The 21756-nt window shown below is 32.3% G+C and overlaps 1 long non-coding RNA gene across 1 annotated transcript in view; it reads left to right on the plus strand.

Annotated features, from left to right (window-relative positions):
• Positions 1 to 396: 396 nt before the first annotated feature.
• LOC144372429 (uncharacterized) overlaps positions 397 to 21756 on the plus strand; it is a 63910-nt gene continuing 42550 nt past the window's right edge. Inside the window, exons 1-2 of the long non-coding RNA XR_013432446.1 lie at positions 397 to 518; positions 11811 to 11925. This is a non-coding gene — a long non-coding RNA (uncharacterized LOC144372429). The remainder of the gene's footprint in view (positions 519 to 11810; positions 11926 to 21756) is intronic.

Genomic DNA, 21756 nt, shown 5'->3' on the forward strand with positions numbered 1-21756 from the left:
CTAAGGGAATACAAAGGGCAGCTTTAAAGAAAGTGCCATATGCATGAGTCCTGTATTGCTGAAAAAGTGTTGCTTCTGCTTCTGGGGTTATTGAAAACACATTTCACAGCTATAGATTAAAAGGAAAGAATCTACTCAATGAAATACAACTATAGTCTATGTGTAACCAGCAGAAGATTTTTAAGGCGAGGTTTTATTAGATACAAATATTGAAATGTGAAACAAAGTTATAATGAAGAACACTGCAGAGATGAATACAATGACAATGAGAATATAGTTTACTGATTCTGTTTTTCAAGAGTTGATAAGAAAGAAAAGCCATGTTAATAGAAATGTATTTGTAAAATTAAATGAACTAAGCGTGGTTGCTTTCTTTCTTCTTTCTTTTTAACAGTATGAAAGAAGTAGGGGTAGGCCATAAGCAGTGGAGGGGTCTCACGTCATCCACCTGCAAGCAGTGTCCAGTGGTCTATTCCAGTCCTGTCTGTGGTTCAGATGGCCATACCTACTCCTCTCAGGTAAAAACAAATAGTTCCTTAAGGGGACCTTAATATGTTTATTTTTGAGTTTAGATCCCACTGGGGACACCTTATAATATGCTATATTATTTTAAATACATTTTTTTGAAAAAATCTTAATTTTTAAATGTGTCCTGAGTGTTTTGGGTAAACAGTTGTAAGAGGTCTGTGTCTGTCTGCTAAAGTTTTAAGGTGCACATAGAAAAGTAGCTATTGTTAAAAGAGGGAATGGATGTTTCTGGGTCTTCTCAACATGCCTTGGATCTTGGTGAATGTAGTGTGGTGCAGGACCTCAGCTTTGTGTGTTTACAAAATTCATATTGTTAGTACCAGGGAGAATGTACCTAATTACATTATCAAAGCCCACATAAAATGACAAGCAAATTACAAAAACTTATTAAGTTACAATGAAGGATAGAGGTTGTGATATCCAAACTGGTAGGTAGAGCTACATGGGAATCAAATTTTAATCCCAACTTTACGAAAATTGATGGCTGAATAAATTGAGTCAGTGGATTTATTGAATGATTTTTTTCTGGAATCCAGCTAAGACAACTCTATGTATTTCTTTGCTTTAGAAATACAGTATATATTCCAAAAGTGCTGATATGTTTGTGCCAAAGATGTCATTATCCCTAGAAAGTGCTAATTGTATCTGTTTGGTACTGCTTTTAGGATAGTCCTGACAGATGGTCCTTCTTCTTATAACTTGACTTTGCCTTTACACCAATTTGCCATCATAGATGATTTCCATAGGTCTGAGACTATGTTGGAGGACTTATTTGATGATCCCTATTTTTTTAACCTTTATTTTGTTTATTTAGTTTTATGTGGTGCTAGGGATCAAATTCAGTGCCTCACACATACTAGGCAAGTCCCTTGTTCTTGGATAGGCAGAATTAATATTATCAAGATAACCATACTACCATAAGAATTATACAGATTTAATGTAATTAAGTTGCACTAAATTGCAATTAAATTGCATTATACAGATTTAGTTCAAAATTCTAATGACATTCCTCATAGAAAGAGGAAAAGCAGTCATGAAATTCATCTGGAAAACCAGACCCAGAATAGCTAAAGCAATTCTTAGCAAGAAGAATGAAGCACGTGGCATCACTATACCAGATCTTAAACTATACTATGGAGAAATAGTAACAAAAACAGCATGGTATTGGCTACAAAATAGACTGGTAGACCAATGGTACAGAATAGAGGACACAGAGACAAGCCCGTATAATTACAGTTATCTTTCATTAGACAGAGGCACCACCAAAAATATACACTGGAGAAAAGATAGCCTCTTCAACTAATAGTGCTGGGAAAACTGGAAATCCATATGCAACAAAATGAAATTAAACCTCTATCTCTCACCATGCACAAAACTCAACTCAAAGTGGATCAAGGACCTAGGAATTAAACCAGAGACCCTACATCTACTAGAAGAAAAAGTAGGCCCAAATCTCCATCATATCAGATTAGGCTCCTACTTCCTTAACAAGACTCCTATATTGCAAGAATTAAAATCAAGAATTAATAAATGGGATAGATTCAAACTAAAAAGTTTCTTCTCAGCTAAAGAAACAATATCAGTGATGTGTATAGACAGCATACAGTTTGGGAGCAAATTTTTATCACTTGCATATCAAATAGGGCACTAATATCTGGAGTATATAAAGAACTCAAAAATGATGATCACTATGTCATTAAGTGCTTAAACACAGTCCTCATAAATGCATTTGTGGTTAAGTAAATTCATTCTTGTATATTTCCAGTTCCATAGGGTACTCCATTGTTCTTCATGTGTACTAGGCACACAGTGAAGCCTTAGCTTACAAATAAAGTGTTTCTATCAATGTTGTTCCTAAAATTGATTTTCAACATAATCTATATTTGATATTTATTTACATGTGTTATTTTCAGTAAATGCTTTATTTATATAGGAAGATTAAAAATATGGTTAGAATGAATACATGGCTCTTCAGAAACCTCAAATCATCATCTTTATTGTTGCCCATACAAATTTAACTTGGCCACTTTTGCACTTTGAACCACCCATTCTCCTCTTAATTGTTTTCACTGATACCAGGAAAGGGGAATTGCATAAAACAATAAAATTAAACAGAACTCTTAGCCTCACAAGAAATTATATTAAATTCTTGTTACTGTTTTTAAGTTTGTTGTTATTGAAATTCAAATTAGGACTTCCAGGGTTTATTTTCCCTCCCTTAAAGAGAAAGTATTGCTCTAGGCTATTTAAGCTAGATCAAGACCAAAGATCACAAAGGCATGCCTTCTTGAAAAGGTCATTTCATGTTTTCCAACATTCACTATGTTTGAACAACTCTTGGGGCTTGTTATTTATTTCATGGTAACGGTGAGCTCCAAATCCCATGCTGACTCTGATGGTCAACTGAGCCCCCCAATGACATTATTAATCTGGAAGCTGAGTAGCCCTGAGATGGTACAAGTTGTCCAGAAGACAGATACTTTGAGTCCTGGATGTCAGACACTATAGGCAGGTTGGAATATCAGTTTCATTCTTATTCATGTTTCTGTATTTTGGACCCCCCCCACAAGTTTATTTATTTCAGTTAAATGACAAGACTAGGGCATAATTTTTAAAAATGTCTGTTTTTTATTACAATGTGACCAATTTGAATATTATTTGATCAGAGTTCAGACTCAAACTTGTTAGCTTTTCTAGAGTCTCAGCAAAATAAAAACTTCATACACTACAAGACAAATTAACAGATAAAAAACTATGAAAATATAGGTTGAAAAAACCTATATTTTCATATATTGGAACATTTGTAATTTTTATAAGAAATCTTTTTGTAATATCATCTTTTATTACTCTTAAGAGAAATTATTGACTTTTGTGGGATGAATGCTTAGTCTTTTTAAAAGACCAATGATTGTTGAAATTTTGAAAATTCAGCAATGTCATAAAAAAATGAAAACATAACTGTTCAAGTTTATTTGAGAGGTACTCATTCTTAAAATTGACACAAAAATGAAGGTCTTTGTTTCTTTGTTTCAGGCAAAGTCTATTTTGATTGTATGTTAAGCTTCGTTAAGAGAGAGAAATTTTTCCCCAGTATGGAATCTGTGTTTGCTTTTGAAATTGCCTATGTGTGTGTGCACCTGCATTGAAGGAAAACAAATGGAAAGCTTATCCATTTTATACTGGAGTTCTCAACCTAGCTGCAGAGAATTTGCATAAATGGTTCAAGATAAGGCCCCACACATATAAATTTTACATGCTCCCCAGGTAACGTTTATGTGTAACTATGGTTGAGAACCATATGTATACATATGTTTATGTATGTGTGTGTGTGTATATATATATATATATACATATATATATACATATTTGTTATATACTAGAATAATAACACAATAACAGCATTAAATAAGTATTTATATTATATTCTAATATAATATTCCACTTTAAATTTCAACATTCTATGATGTTTTATTCTTTTTGTCATTTACTTTTCCATTATTAGGCGCATTTTTACTGAACTTTTAATGGCTAATAATTTTGGTAACAGAGTTACTATATGTGCATTTTGAAAGGTAGATGATTCCTGACACTTCAACATTAAAGTTTGCTATGTTGAATCTATTAGTATTTAGGATTTAATTGTCCCACCTTCCTTCCCCTAAATACTTCGAGCTGAGATCATTTTATGGTAGGAAAATCAATATTTGGAAATGTAGGGTACTATTTCTATTTAAACTGATTTTCAGCATAGCAGAGGTTTGACTTTTGGCTTAGGTATGCCAACTGGATTGAGGTCACACCTCCAGCACATCAGCATGATAAGTTACTGGGATAAGCTCTCATAAAAGCACTGAACATGAAAAAAAAATACACATGAAATTCATCATAAAATCCCATATTTAAAAGGAATGGAACAGGATGACAAGGGCCATCCTGGCAAAGGTCCCTCGTCTGACATCATGTTCTGTGAGATAAATCTCTATAACTGAGGATAGTTCTAATGTTGAGAAAAGCTGTCCTGTCCTTACACTGATTTAGATTCCAGAACTCCCTATCCTTACCTCTGAAGACATCATGAAACACAAAGATATATTCTTTTTTCTGCATTTACTGGGAAAAATATGACTTCCTGGATCCATTTAAAATGGGAACAAGAAGCTAAAAGGCACTAGCAAAACAGCCTGAGGGGTAGAACATTATTTAATATGTCTAAAACCCTATCCCCGGTGCTTTAGAATAATCTCACACCCATTCATTTATTTAAATATGAACATTTTTTTTGTGAAGCTCATCTGTGCTGTGCTTGAGACATTTAACATTGTTTTAATAGAAATTCAGCCCTCTCTTTTACACTGGCATTTGATCAGATTTGTCATATTTAATTAAATTATATGACTATGGTTTTAGTTGACCGAAGAGATTTTAGGAAGCAAAAAGTGTCATGGATGTAGCATAAACTTCTGACAGAAATACAGGGTTTGAAGTCACTAGGAACCCAAAGAGTACAGCATGGTGTGGCTTAAGTTGAAGGAAAAAGTGTAATGTTTTATTGTTGTCAATCAAAAAATCACTCCTTCAGGAGAATCTAAACAATATGCACTTGTCTGTAAATATTTCATGTTTGTGTTAAATATCATTATCAAGTTAGAAGTGAAAGATGATTTTTTGTCAGTAGACTTAGAAATAATCTGTGAATTATAATGCTTAAATATTTGTAGAGAAATATAGAGTATAAATAAATTCTAAATATTTTTTGTCTTCAATCCTGGGTTTATTTTCTGTTCATATTAATGATTTGAATATATAGAATATTTCATGATCTATATATTGTGTTATTTTATCATTAGTGTATTTCAATTTACACATAAAGGTAAGCAAAATGATAATTTATAGCCATTAAAGACTTTTCTCTTTGAGAAAGGAAAAGGATACAAAATAAAATTAAGTTTGAACGTAAAAATGAAAAACATTTTATGAAAGGATTAATATATTAAACCAACTGCTTCTATTGCTAAATAAAGGATTCTTTTATCTTTTCATTAACAAATAATTCTGCATAGCCTTTCTGTGACAATGGAATGCCTTGCTTTATTTTATTTGTTATTATTATTTTATTGTTTTATTGTTATTTTATTATTCGAATTCCATTTCTACAACTTATGCTCAAGAGATTCAACTTAATTTCCATGATCATATTACACTAAGAAGTCTGGTATATTTCAGGATGGTGAGCATCTTGGAAGACAGTTGCTGAGGTACTGAGTGAGCATACTCCTTTTTCAGGGTTCATGCTCTGCTCTGTCCACCTTTAGAACTCACCTGCCCTTCCCCTCCAGGAATGAATTATTCTATATCTTTCTCTTTAACCTTAACATGGACAGTACATAGACTTACCTCCATGGCCTGATCAAGACTCTTGAGTTAGTATATTAACCCTGATGAGGTTAGGACAAATTTATATCTTGATACATTTTTTTATTTCTTAGATACATAACATTTTTAAGCTTGTAATCTTCTTATGTATGAGCCACTTTGTATCAAAATGGCCTTTTAAAAACTACATTGATATTATTCTAAGATTTATGAAATTCTATTAGTTTACTTGATTATTATTATTAGTTTACATGATTCCTTAGAAAAATGAGAAGCTAGACAATCCATGTGTCTTTTCACACACTCATATTTGAAATGTTGATCATCTATAATATCTAAACCTGAACAATGTTGATCTACTTGTTTTATTTACTCACTTGCCAATTTCACAACACACTGGGGGAAATAAATGTGTTACCATCCATTCAAGTAAGGAGTTTGACATATATGAGCAATGAAAAACCATCAAATTCAATGAATATTCTGAAACCCTCCCTTATTAAGTGGTAATAAATTATTTGACAGTGTTATGAATCCCTTATCATTTTCTGCCTTTTTGACTTAAATCCCTGAGTGACCATCACTTCAGCAATGACTATGGCACCATCAAAGAGAGGCTTCCAAAAGAACATGTGTGTTGTGCCAGAAAACTTTAGTACTATAACCCCAGACCCTGGTCTAGATGTAGAGATGAGGTGAGCATAGGAGTTAAAGCAAGGGATGCCCTGTATTGGGGGGGCTATTTTTTGTTTTAACTTTTTTTTTGAGACATGTTCTCACTATGTTGCCCTAAACTGTGTGGCCCTAAACTCCTGAACCAAAGTAATCCTCTCACCACAGATAGCCTCTCATGTGGCTGGGACATCGGGCATGTTCTGCAGTGCCCAATTTTTTATATTTTTTGTCTTCCATTTATAATAACTTGTGTTTTCATTTTCATTATGATAATGCATGACCTTTTATTACACTAAGTTTCATAAGTTCATATATACATATATGAATATATGTGTGTGTATATTTAAACATGTATCCGAACTTTTCATGATGCATCTAAATTTATATCTTGAGACATTTTCAAGCTTGTAATTTTCTTATGTGTAAGCCACTATGTATGAAATAATTTCGATATATTATTTCTCTTTTATAAATGAGAAATGGGGTAATTTGACCAATATCACTCATTCTCTAAGCAGCTTTTCCATTTTTAAATGTGAACTTGAAGCAGATACACTTTTCCAAAACTTTTTTATTATTGGTATTTATTTTTCTACATTAATACACACAATTATTGTGATAAGTGTATCTATTTGAAACATTAAAAACGATAGCAATATATGGCTTTTACACCTAGGGAGTCATTTCTTCTTCTCTTAAAGCCTGAGATATCATAGCAATTCTCAAAATTGTATTTTCTAAGATTTTTACATAGTAGGTCTAATTTATCATTTTTATAGTTATTACTTTCTACAGAAATGAAATTTTCTACATTTTCTCCCAAAATTTTTAACATTTTAACTTTTAAATTTACATCTGATGCATAATTATTACTTTTAGTACATGGTTGAACTTTGTTTTATAAGAGGTAACTGACTGCTGGATCTTCCTATGTAGCACCTTGCCTCACTGGATTTCTTTGGTACTTGTGTCAAAAACAAAATGGCCCTAGAAGTATTGTTTTGTTTCTGTCTCTACTTTGTTTCAGTGGACTGTTTTTCTTAGGCTTGTACCATGTACCTAAGTTTTTTATATCTTATGCTAACTTTTGAATTCAGGGGCTCTTTTAGTCAGCTTTTGTGTCCCTGTGATTAAAAAAACCTGACAAGAACAACTTGAGGTGGAAAAAGTTGGTTTGGGACTCATGGTTTTCAGAGGTTTCAGTTCTTAGATTTGGCTATCGTAGATGAAGGGCCCCACAGAGGAAGGATGCTCAGTTCATGGCAGGTGGGGAAGATGAGAAAAAGGGAGGGAGAGGAGAAAGGGGCTGCAGGATGAGGTACCCCAGGGCACATCCTCTGTGACCCAACTGTCCAGCCATACTCCACCTGCCTGCAGTTGCCACCCAGTTAGACTCATTCAAACTAAGATGAAAGGTCTCTGGTTTCCATCTAATAATGCAATCATTTTATCTCTGAATGTTCCTGCATTGACAGGAACTTTTAGGGAACACTTTACATCCAAACCTATAAAATTTTTAATATTGTTTTGGTGGTTGTCGTTTGTATTTATGTATGAATTTCAGATTCAGTTTGTCAGTTTCTATAAAGAATCAACTAGAATTATGATTTGGATTTTATTGAATACATAGGTAAATTCAAAGAAAATTAATATATGCCAAAAGTTGAATTGTCAACTCCACACACTTGTCTATCTCTTCATTTAGTTAGATTTCACAATTAATGTTTAGTATTTTTCTGAATAGAGGCCTATAATGTTTTTTGTTGAATTTAAAACTAAGTAATTTTATTAGTGCTATTGTGAGTTGAATTTTTATTTTTAATTGTTTTTAATATATTGTCATATAGTTCTTTTTCTATATTGATCTTATATGTTGCCACTTTTCTACGTTTACTTACTATTTCTAATGATCTCAGAATTTTCTGAATATCCAGTTTTTCTCTATATGAAAAAAAGGCAGATGTATCTCTTCCTTTCCTATATTTAATGTCTTTTACTTCATTAATTTGCCTTATTGTTCTGGCTAAGTAGTGTTTAATGTACCTTCTTGCATTAGTCCCAATTAAGATAATCTTAGGCATTTTCACTAGTAGGTAGAAAGTTACATATAGTTTTTTTGTCCGTGAAAAAAAATTAAAAACCTTAGTAGAGCATAAGGAAATTTTAACCTGGATTTCTGCAGCCTTCATAGAATAGAGACATGGAGTGCCAATATCTTATGTTGCCAATATCTTATGCACCACCAAAAGAAAGGATTTATACTACATGCATGCACTCATGGAATTTTTGTATTAAATTTTATTTCTTAAATAGTAAAATATTTGCCTCTTAAATAAAATATCATCTTTTATAATATTTCACATGGTTTATAAGAGATTAGTTTCTCAAAATTTTAAAACATATAGAATATTCTTGAAAATACATATTCTTTAGAGAAGTATAATAATAATGACAATAGGTGTATACTAATTATAGCAAAAGTATTCTCAAGTAGCATTAGGTATAAATTGCTAAAATAATTGGGCAATGATATTTGGTATTTTACATGTTATAATTTAACCTTCAAAGCAAACTTGTAAGATATATTGGGTAGTGATCCTCAATATGCAGATAACTGAAAGGAATCCCTAGGAGACAGGGAACTGAGAAGCAGCAATGCTGGAGATGAAGCCCAGTTTAGAGCTCACACGGTTAACCACAGTGCTATACTTTGCAATAAAACTGCCAGCAAGATTCGAGTTGATGGATTTTATATGTGTGGGTTTTAACTTCATGTTCTCCTTTGAAACATCAATTATTCATCATTTTTCCAGGATAAAGGAACCATGGGAGGTAATAGGAGAGATTTCAAGGAGTGATATACATTCCAACTCTTTAAAAACTTATATTGTAGGAAGGTAAATAGGTTATCCAATGTGCACCGATACCAGTAGCATGTTCCATTCTTATTCTGTTGGTATTAGTTATTCTAGCTAATGTATTCACAGAATTTCTAGGAAGTTCAAAAATCAATATACATACATTCACTTTGGAAAAGCTCATTTCTTTTGTCAAAGATGCACAACTCATATCAACAACAACAAAAGAATCAAAAAAAACTAACATCTTGTGAATACCTAATATATTTAAATCAGTGTTCTAGGTTATTTATACAACATTAACAAATTAAATTAATGTGTTAATTTTATATGCATTAATTTATTCCTTTAAGAATTCTAAAAGATATATTCATTTGTTTTATCTACATTTCAAAGGTAGTCTGAAGCATAAAGATGTTTAATATATTATTAAGGACAGAGAACTGGTAAAGAGCAGGGATAATAATATTTTGTATCAACATGAATAAAAACATGCATGTTATAAAACTAATAATATAGCAAAATATTTTATATAATGGAGTGCACATATGGTTTTTATTAATATGCTATATAAGTAATGAGGATAATTTGCTATAAAGATGTAATTTAAAAATTAATACAAAAAGGAATCATTTTTCTAAACAAGGAAAATGGTATGCTATAAATAATATGTACTTTATAAACTTGTAATAATATGAATTATAAAATGAACACAAAAAGATGTGGCTGTCATACTATTTACAGTTCATTCATAGACAAATTACATATTTTCCCACAATCTCTCTCCAGATTCAAAAGCCAACGACCTCAACAAATTCTGTAAACAATCAAAATACACTATAGAAGTTCAGGTAGTTGGTAGTTCCTTGAGCTTCCACCTGCCTTTTCTACCTGACATGAGGATTTAATATATATATCAAGATGCATTCATGATTGCATAAATATCACAACTTGATCTACAAGAGGCCTTAAGGTTACAGCTTCCAAAATAATTTACCCAGTGATTCACCTGACCCAAATGCCTTCTTATATCAACTTTTCTGGTTGGATACTTCCTGTACATGAAGAACTCCCTGAAAGGTAGCCATAAATAATGACTCAGTTATCCCATCTATAAATATGTAACCAAGAATGGATTCATTTAAGAGAGATCTCCTGTTAAATGAGGGGCATCTGATCTACTGGTAGTGTTTCTCAAAACAACTGAAGGACTCTTAGACCACTCCGGAGGCATAAGTCAACCAAACATTTTATTCATAAGGGTATAATGCAGGAGCAACAAGGGCATTCTGTGGAAACTAGAGAGACCAATTATGTTCCAAAACATTGGCCTGTCTGAACCACTACCAGGGGACTCAGATCTAGAATTGAGTTTAAATCCCTAAGATTCTCTTGAACAGCCTGACACATGGAGAGTCACAACAGCCAGATATCAGCCTATGGCTGCTCTTAGGAGAAGTAGCAAAAAAATCCTGAATAAGTACAAGAACATACATGCCCTCTTTTGGAACAATATTCAACCATCAAATGGTGTGTGAACTATGTGGAAGTGTGGGAGGTAGAATCAGAAATCTTTTTGAGTATACGACTTCAGAGACTAACCTCATCTAGACAATATCAGATTCTTGAAGTTGACAGGGAGAATGGAAGATCATTAAACACCTTGCTGATCATTACCTTATTTAGTAGATTTGGTGATAATAGGTACAGTATTGTCAGATTGCAGACTATCCACAAAAACTCATGACCCAGATTAGTTTCAGAGGACATGATAATGGAACCACAGTCACATGACCAAATGGGATATCAACAGCATTACTGGAAAAAAACAAAAAGTGTTAACAGACATTTTCACCTTAAAGAGTTCATTAGGTTGGTGGCAGTCCCAAAGGTAGGGAATATGGCACAGCTTGCTAGATGGCTTTCTCACCAGCTTCTTGGTTTACCTTATAGAAAGGACCAAGGTAAAGGTCTGAGTGTAGAACATAGACTAGCCTATACCAAAAGGCAGTAAGGATACGACATTTTGGAGAAAATGAGCAAAGTCAGCAGTTTTTCTTCCCTGCTGGAGACCATGAGCCTTGTGGAGACACACAATAGTCCTAGGGAGCTTTATCTAGTGAGCAGGTCTTTGAACCTATTGGAGTATTCCCTAGTGACTGTTCTCCACAATGACCAAGGTAACTGCATTCCTGCTCTTTCATAAAATAATAAATAATATATGAGTGTTTAAAAGTGCACCTTAGTATTGGAGATATATGTAGAAAGATTTTCAAATTAAATGCATAACAACTTACTTTTTTCTTTCTAAATATTTCCTGACTTTGTGCTGATACTAGATGCATTTGATTTAAGTATTTTTCTCTTTTTATACAGTGCAAGCTAGAATATCAGGCATGTATCTTAGGAAAGCATATCTCAGTCAAATGTGAAGTACGTTGCCCATGTGCTTCAGTTAAGTCCATGAGTACAAGCAGAAACATTAAGAGAGGTAAGTGATGAACATTTATTTGTAGCTTTATATTTGTTCCAACCTATTAAAAAGTTTTGCAATAAGTGACATTAAGTGCAGAATGAAATTTACTCTTATACATGTAGCTAACAGTTATTATGTCTATTTTTCTACCTTTTAGCCCCATAGCAAATAATTGTTTTTATATTTTTGACATTTCTTATCAGAATAAATAGGAAATCTAAAGAAAACCATTTCTTTTCAACGTGTTTACTATATGCCTTCTATAAATAATTATGTATGAAACGTGTCTTTTAGGTCTTGCTCTGTTTATTTTTATACTTATTTATTTCTATCATATATTGCATAGGTATAATTTCCTATAGAATAATTTCATAAATTAAACACTATTTTCTTTATTTGACACCAAATAAACTAATTCTGTGAGATTAATATAATGTATGTATTATAGTATAACTTTTGAATTTTCTTAGATTATTTATTGTAGTTTTTATGGTATTATTTATATATTTTATAATTTATCTATTGATTTATTTATTTGATACTGGAGATCGAATTCAGGGGCACTTAACAACTGAGACACACCCTCCCCATTTTGTATATTTTTTTATTTAGAGACAGGGTATTGCTGAGTTGCTAAGGCTGGCTTTGAACTTGTGATCCTTCTGTCTCAGCCTCCCAGGCTGCTGGGATTCAGGCATGTGCCACCACACTTGGCCTTATTGATGCTTTTTAAAAAGCCTCCATGGCTGTTAGTTTGATTCCTCCACAGCTCTAGATAAAGAAGGTAGTGTAGGGAATAGATGTTTCTTTAAGTCAAAAACTATTTTACAGATAACTATCAACATTTTCCATGTATTTTATAACTCTCTGACACTTGTAATTAAAAATATCATGGGGTGCCTTTATTGTGGTAGAGAATTGATTTTTGCCTTTTTTCCCCCTCAAAAACTGTGAATAATAGATATGTAGACTAAAAAAATGTGTAGTTAATGTGAAATGCATTCAACACACTATACATTCTGTTGAACATGGTGTACCAGTCAGCTTTCTGCTATTGTGGCATAATATCTCAGATAATTAATTTATAAGGAGGAAAGGTTTATTTTTTTCAGAGTTTCAGAGCTTTCAGTCCATGGTGACTTGACTTGATAGCTACTGGGCTTGTAATAGTCCTCCTGTTTATCGTGCTGGGAGCACATGACAAAGGAGCTGCTCACCTCTGGGTAGCCATGAAGCAAAGACAAGGGGCCAGAGTCCCAATATGCCCCTGACCTAACTTCCTCCAAGGCCTCCCAGTGCCCAATTAAATGTTCCCCCACGCCCCTATCATGCCACAGGCTAGAGACCAAACTTTTAGGGACATTCAAAATCTAAATTAAAGCACTTGCTAGTCCATGTTATAGTCTCATAATGAATATTTAATAAAGGCATCTAATCTTCAATTATGTCACTTATATCAGACTTTACCCAATGAAGTTATATTTGAAATTACAAATTTAAAATTAAAAAAAAATGTAATGACATTAAATTTAGCAGAGGAGACAGTGAGGTTTGTTTGTCCAAAGTAAATTACATAATTTGCAAACAACTGTTAAGTTAGTGCTAAAACTTGAGGTCACCAATAGAATGAGACTGACTGGTGGAAAGGGTGAAGTGGTCTTCTAGGACGTCTGATCTTTAATCCTCACTTTTGCTGCCTCACCCCAGTGTAGGGCCATCTTCAGAGCTCGCTTCCTTCTTTATTCCCTCCTCTGTATCCTGGATTTTCTCTCTCCATCTTAAGCCCAAATAAGGATTTCCAGCACCACTCTGAATCTATCAATCATCCCCCACATGATTCAGAATCAATTATAATTTTCCTTTCGCCAAGATTCTTTGATGCTTGAAATTTCCTGATCCACACTCCCAATTTAGACATCGATTGATTTGAAGAAACAGTGGAATACATTTTCATCTGAAAAATCATAGGCATGAAATAAATCCTAGCACATTTGATATCTATGTTTCTTTCTTTCACTGGGAGCCTTTAATAACATCTGAGAAGTAGCTCTAATAAATATATATTTAGGATACATTACAGTTCTTCAATAAGATTTCTCTTCAGTAATATTTCCTGCTTTTAGATTACTCATGAATGGGAACATATGTTGGAGATAGTATGAATTTATCATAATCTTCTAGAATTTGCATTAAATATTGGAAGGTAACACATATGAGAGGACCCTTGTGAATAAACAATAATTATGTTATTATTTAAGTTTTCTGTACAGTGTTTATGTTAAAATGTCAAGAAAGAAACTTTTCTTAAAGTCTTATCATCAGGGGATAAAGATCATTTGTGTTCAATTGTGCATTGAGAAATAGGCAAGAGGAATTTAAACTAATCCTGCTCTGACAGATTGTCAGGGCAAAGTAAGTACAGGATTTTGCTAGCTGCTGTGGGAAAGCAGTGCAGAAAATTTTGAATGTCATTTCTCCACAGTGCCAAAGGCCAAGAAACAAGGGAAATGTAAAACTGAGTTCCAAATCATTTCTAATCTTTCAACACCCATTTATATTAGAAGCATGTCTTAGGTGAACTGTGCAATGCAGGAAATGTTACTTGATATTATTTCTGTTCTAGAAGAAGAGGGGAAGAAACAACTAACAATAAAATATTTCTTAAATCTTTCTGGCTTCCTCCATTTGAGGTTAAACTGACACCAGAGTATGTTTTCACCTTCTTTGCAGAATAAATCATTTAAATCTGCTTGGACTGCAGTAAGACTAATAAAAATAGATTTCCTTTATAAAGAAAGTAGAGGAAAATTAATTTCTCCTCCATTCTCCTAATGTATTCCATAATGTGTTCCATGTATGTAGGTTCATGTGTCTATATCCAAGTAGCATAACTAAAAAACAATATAATTTACATTTCTTATGATCATGGATTCTGATTTTTTAAAGTAGATAATCATACCATTCTTCAATCAGAAACTTCTAGATTTCTTTCATAAATTTGTTCTTCTTTTCTCTTTCCCTTCATTTAAAAACAAAAGTACAGTCTTCAGTACTGCAAAAAATATAGTGTTAATTAACAAAGAACAATTTTATTCAAAGATTACTGACCTTTCAGCTGATTTTTTTAAGTTCCCTGATGTTTTTATATGGCTAGGGAAATATAAGATTCATAGTTGTGAGCATGGACTATGAATAAGCCATTTTCCACATACATATTTAGCAATTCTAAATCATAAAAAGAACTTACAGAATCAAATACCAAGATAATTGGTAAAGACCTTGGAAAGGATTTATATTGTGGATGGTAAATCAAAAGAATTACCTTAGACAAATCTTAATTGCTCACATGGCAGTGATTTACAGATATAGTAAACTTTAGACTTAGGCATATCCAAAGTGCTCCCTTTGGTCACTCATTTGATTGGTTAGATGCAAGAGTTTATTTTAATTGTTGTTATTCTTATTACAAATTCAGATTTTCCCAAGTGTGAAATATTTTTCTTGATTCTGAGTCTTATATATCTCATCTTTTAGAATTTTATTCATTTTAAATAATGTCATTTTTAATATTTTTAACACTACCAACAGGTATCTAAACACACCATCACACTCCTAATAATTTGTAATACCAAATTTCAGTGGAAGCAGCCATCAAAACAAAGACAATACATAAAAGATTTCAGCAGATCAACTGAGTGAAAGGAATAGAACATAAAAAGGAAATAGATCACAAAAGTTATAGCACACATTCAAGGAAATCATATGTTCCTTCGGTTCTTGGATGCAGAGTGCTTTTTAGGGAAACATGCTGCAACCATTGCCAGACACGAATGCTCTGGTTTTAATTCATTGAATTCAGACACACAAAGAAGTTTAAGGTCTTGAAAGAAAATTTCCCAAACATTTTCTTACTCTTACTATGTAACTGTTCTATACAGGCAATTTCATGTTTATGTCTTTGGGAAAGAGGTAGGAAAATAGAAATGGAATAGAATTGCTGGAATAGAATTCACAAGGCTTGGAATGAATATGATAGACAAGGAAATTAATGTATCAAAGATAATTGAGTTTAATAATCTGGGAGATTTATGCATGCTAACACAAATGTCTAGTTTATCTTCCTGAACTTGTGAGTCATACTGTTTCTCTACCTTCATTTTTTTTGTACAACTCAAGGTTCCTTTTACCAAGAGCTGAGAATAGGTAAATTGCATAGTTCCCTTTATGCCTTATTCTCTAGATGATAAGAATTAAATAACTGTGTAATCATGATTCTATTTATTTATAAACTATACTTGCTCCAAATTTTGATTAAGTTTTTTTATTTTTAACTATTTTTCCTATTTTCTTTTTTTATTATTAGTTGTTCAAAACATTACAAAGCTTTTGACATATCATATTTCATACATTTGATTCAAGCAGATTATGAACTCCCATTTTTACCCCATATACATATTGCAGATTCACATTGGTTCCACATCCACTTTTTTGCATACTGCCATACTCGTGTCTGTTGTATTTTTCATACTTTCTACCTGCATTGTGCATTGTTATCCTATAAGGTAGCAAAAATTAGTGTTTATAGTGTAGATTTTAAAATCATAGTTTTCCACTGATGAACATGTATATATTGGCAATATATATATATTTAAGCTTATAAATCATAGTTTCTTTGATTACAAAAACATTGGAGGGTTTTCAACTTTTTCTGTCATTCATAGTATTTATAAATTTCGAGAATTCATTGTATACTTTGAAATAGCTTAGCAGTATAATTCTGTAGCCAAGAGGTTAATGGTTATTTTCTTTAATAAACCTGATACATTCTTTCACATCTGTTGGTCTTTTCAGTATGTGTTGTGTGTGTGTGTGTGTGTGTATTGCTTCTTTTATTATGTTAATATAAATTATGTTAATTTATATTTCAAATGAATGACCATTTTTGAAGGTTTTGAATGTATTATCCAAAGTTGTATATGATATAAATTTGTAATTAAAAACACCTTTTCTAGGTCACAAGACTTTTAGGAAATATGTAATAGACTTTATAACTCTGAACTCATTCATTAATGCCTGAACTTCCATTCTTCACTGTTTAAGCAATTACATTTTGTAAAATTTAGATTTTCTTAAATTCTTTAGTACTTTGGGTTTCCTAATTAGTTTGTATCAGAATATGGTTTTACTAAAATGCACATTCGACACCGTAGAAAAAGACTAACACCAGTATGCTAATATATTCTGGCAACATGCATACATAAGTACAACATTTATAAACAGTAAGTTCTCTGATTTTTATTAGCTTTAGAGAATTATAAAATTAAATAAATTTATTGACAAGTGTTGCATGATAATTTACAATAAAATAAATGTTAAATTTTTAGAGTATTTATTCTTGGATTAAAGCTAATATTGTTCCAAAACAGAACATAAACTGAACAAAAGTACATTTTAAATTTGGAAATTGTTAGAGCTATTCCTTGAAGACTATATTTTGTGAAGCTATTCAAAGGATTAATTTAGAATTTCACACAAATATTTTAATTTGCACATAAAATTACTGTGGGATTTTTATCTTCCCTATAAATTCTAGCCAGAATCATTTTATTTTAAGCTTATGCACTTGCACATTATCAGATATGAAAGTAGAAATCCTCCTATTTTAATTATTGTAGCCTTAAAGGACTGTTTATACTTATTCTTTATTCAACTTCTTTCCAATCTTTATTCTTTCATATACTTTGAGGATAAATGGTTGCAAAATGTAGTAGAAGCACTCTTTTAAAAGTAGCAGTCATAGTCACAGTACTTGATAAGAACAAATCAGAACTGACTCACACCCAAACAAGATCAAGGCAAATAGTAATAGTAGTGGCCTATGGGTACCTAGTAGATGAACATTAAGTTTAAATAAAACCCAAAGATGAATTCTGGAACTTGATGTTTCTGGGTTTCCATGAATAGGCTGAAATGCATTAAGAGTCTGATATCCATCAACCCTTTTCCTGAAATTCACATGTGTACGTTTTTTTGAAAGAGCACATAAAATTACTATTAATGGAGTGATGATATTTCCAAACTTTTTCTAAGTTCTGATCTGCATCATATTGATTTAATGATGAATGCTCTTGACGGGTTTTAATCTTAAACTAGATACTACATTCCTTTCATTTCATTACATTGAAATCAAGAAAGGAAATAAATAATCACATACCTCAGATAAAGGCACAAAATTACCTATTTCCAAGAATATTTCAGTTTTTGCGTTTCTGGGACCAAAAGTCCTGACAAGAACTATTAGAAGAAAAAAAGTTTATTTTGGATCATGGTTTCAGAGATCTTAGTCCATAAATGGCACACTCTATTGCTCTGGGGCCAAGGTAAAGTAGAACATCATGGTGAAAGAGTGTGGAGGAAGAAAACAGCTCAAGAGGTGGCAAGGAGGAAGCAGAAAGAGTTTTGCTCACGAGGGACTAAATATAAACCCCAAAGGAACACTGCCAGTGACCTCCCTTCTCCATCCACTCCCAACTTGCCTACATTTCTTTCATTGTCTTACACATGAGATTTTGGGGATATCTCAGATATTAACCATAAGAACTCATGCCCACTATCTGCCTTTCCACTCAATGGTTATGTGACAATGAATATCATCCCCATAGTAGGTTGTATTGACCTCCATCAATATTGAATATTATGGAAGGTATTAATGTTATATGTGCTGTTCCACTACTAATTTAGAATGTATTAAGTTTTCCAACTCTGTCTAGTGAGGTCAAATAATTTGTATTTAGAAGATCTCGTGTGGTAAGTGACATAATTATGAAATATATTTCATGAAGTGTAGCACCACATACATTTTTAAGACTGTATTACAGTTTATGTCATTTATAAGCTTTTTACAACACTGTGGGTGAGATTTGAGGTATCCAGTGATAGTTTAAAGCCTCAAAATGAGAAAAGGACAGTCAGTGCAGTATGTACATAGTCTCATGAAGACATTGTTGGTTTGTTATTTCAGAAATAGGAAAACACCTACAGATTGTCCATTTTAAATATAAAAATATTGTCCATATTTTGTGGAGAAAACAAGAAAGCTTAAAGCCAGTTTGAATCAAAAACAAAAAAGTGATAATGCATTCTTTTTTCTGTAATACCTATTCAAAATGAGTAATTTAGTCTAACCAGCCATCCAGAGCAATACTACGCTATACTTCTTTGTTTTATAATTTCTGAATTAATATTAATTAATTTATTGAATGAATCATTTTATCTTAGTAACAAACAACTTTTGAGAGCTAATGATTTGTCAAATTATTTGCTATTTTGTAAGTGTCTAAGGAAATATATAGATACAATCATGTGTTGTTTATATTGGTAGGTTAAAGAATGTTGAACTATGTCCATGATTTTCTTTTATTGGAAAAGATAACAAAAATAAAATCATATTTCATTTAATTCCACAAAACTCAATAATTTTAAAGTGACAATTTTAAAGTGTTCATGTTTTTCTGAGTTTCATTATAATTTATACTTTCATTATTTGCTTGATAAGCTTATTTTACAAACATTTTATTAAGGTCTATGGATAATTCATAATATAAAAAAGAGGTAATATATTTAGTAAATAGTAGAACAAATCAGTCTTCAAGGGTTTTCAGTGAGTACAAAAAATATGAGAGAGGTTATACATGGAGTTTTGAAAAGTTTGAGACATGTGGTAGTTAAATATGATGGTTCAATGGTGAAGAAACATGAGCAGTTATGAGGTCAGTAATAACTGCACTGGAATGATGGTGACTAAGAGATTGGGGATGGGAAGCAGATAGATGAGGGACTAAAAAATGTGTAGGGAGCTAAATGGTTAGGACTTGTTGTTTGATCAAATATAGGAAAGAAGAGGCAAATTAATGGTAACTCTTGAAAAGACTGTGCTGATAAAACTGATAAAAAAATTGGTACAATGTCCATATGAGATAGGAAGGATGTTAAGTTTGGTATTGGACACCATGTGTTTAAGGTGTCTATGGACTGCCATGTTTAGACACCATCATGTTTACATATCTAAGGTTAGAGATCTGGGTTGGAATAGACCCAGTTAATAATCAAACCACTACAGTGGATAAAATCTAATGATGTGCACAAGTGAGAAGAACTAGGTGAGTTTTCCAGTTTTCCATTGCTGTTACCAAAGTACTTGAGAATAACAATGTGGAAAGGAAAAGTTTATTTTGAGCTCACCATTTCAGAGGTTCAGTTCATGGACTGATGGCTCTGATGCTCTGGGAAAGAGATGAGGCAGAACATCATGGCTATAGGGCATGGCAGAGTAGTAATATTCAACAGATACAGAAGAGGAGGGAGCCAGGGGGCCAAAATACATGAACCCCAATGACCCATATCCTCCAGCCACACTCATCTGCATACAGTTAGTACTCAGTGAAGTAGTACTTTCAGATTTATTGATTTATGAAATGGATTAATTCATTAATTCAGTTACAGCTTTCATATTCTGATTACTTCAATCATTCCTGCTTTAACACAGGAGCTCTAGTGAGACAACCTCACATCCAAACTGTAACACAGGCACATACATTGAAGAGGAAGGAGAATCTATGGAGGAATTGATGGAATTCAAATGAGAAACAAAACTCCTGAATACAGAAGCAATGTTCAGTAATATAAAGCCTGAGAAATGACCACAAGTATTTGCATTTAAAATGTCAGTTACAACCGTAGAAAGAGCATCTAGTGTGAGTTAAATGAAATAATGTAAATAAATTACTTGGCATATTATATAAGATGCAATAAACGTTCTGTCTCCCACTACAGTTTGTCTCCTATCCCCAACATAAAATTCATTTCCACCACTGTGGTGGGGTTGAGTGAACAAAATGTAGATGTCAAGTATGAGAAAGTGAAGACTATTTTCTGTAGAGCAGTTGACATTTGAGGAAATTAAAACTCAAATAATTAAAGGACTTTCCTTTAATTTGAAATAGTTACCAGGCTACCTTTCTAACTTTTCCTAGCCTACCCTCTGTATATTTTTTCTAACTTCAAAAAGACTGATTTCAGGCCAGACTTGTGACTTTTATAAAAACTGTTTAAATCCCTTAAATAGGTTGAACTTAACTTTTTAGTAATTTGAAAAACTGGACTAAAAAAAAAAAAGAACTGGACTTATGCCATTTAACACTCATTGATATAAGCTTGACACTCCTTTAGTTACTTTACATGTATTATTTCATTTAATCCTCAGAAAATCCTATGAAGTGTATGCTGCTTATATAGTCATTTTAGAAATAATTAGGTTAACATACAGAGAAGTTATTTAACCACGCAAAAGTAACACAGTTAAAAAGTGTTAGGGAGAGAATTTCAACCTATCCTGGCTTACCCTAACTATATTATCAAGCTAGCTCTTCAGAGTTTCTATTCTATTAGATCATCTATGCTTTTTCACTAAAAATATATGGCATTGATGACATGTGTAAAATAATTTATAGTATATATTACATTAGTAACCAAGCAGAGATATATAAAGAATGATATTAGCTTTTAAGAGTAAATTGAGTGCAAGCAAATAGTTATGCATATATATATATTTTTTTAAAAAAGCAATGCTAATCATGTTGTGTTACTTGTTGAAAGTCTAAGATTTAGTACCTTATGTCAACTACAATCTTGGCCAACTCCTGAGAGTGTATATTTTCTGGAGCCAAATTTTCAGAAAATATTACATAATAAAGTTTCTGAGATGCCAACAAGGAAGGATGCAACATTTAGCTTTCTTTTCTTAATGTCTTGTTTGTATCTTCCCCTGCAGGATTTTTCATGTTTCCA

Source organism: Ictidomys tridecemlineatus, unplaced genomic scaffold, assembly GCF_052094955.1.
Source record: "Ictidomys tridecemlineatus isolate mIctTri1 unplaced genomic scaffold, mIctTri1.hap1 Scaffold_103, whole genome shotgun sequence".
Lineage (NCBI taxonomy): Eukaryota > Metazoa > Chordata > Mammalia > Rodentia > Sciuridae > Ictidomys > Ictidomys tridecemlineatus.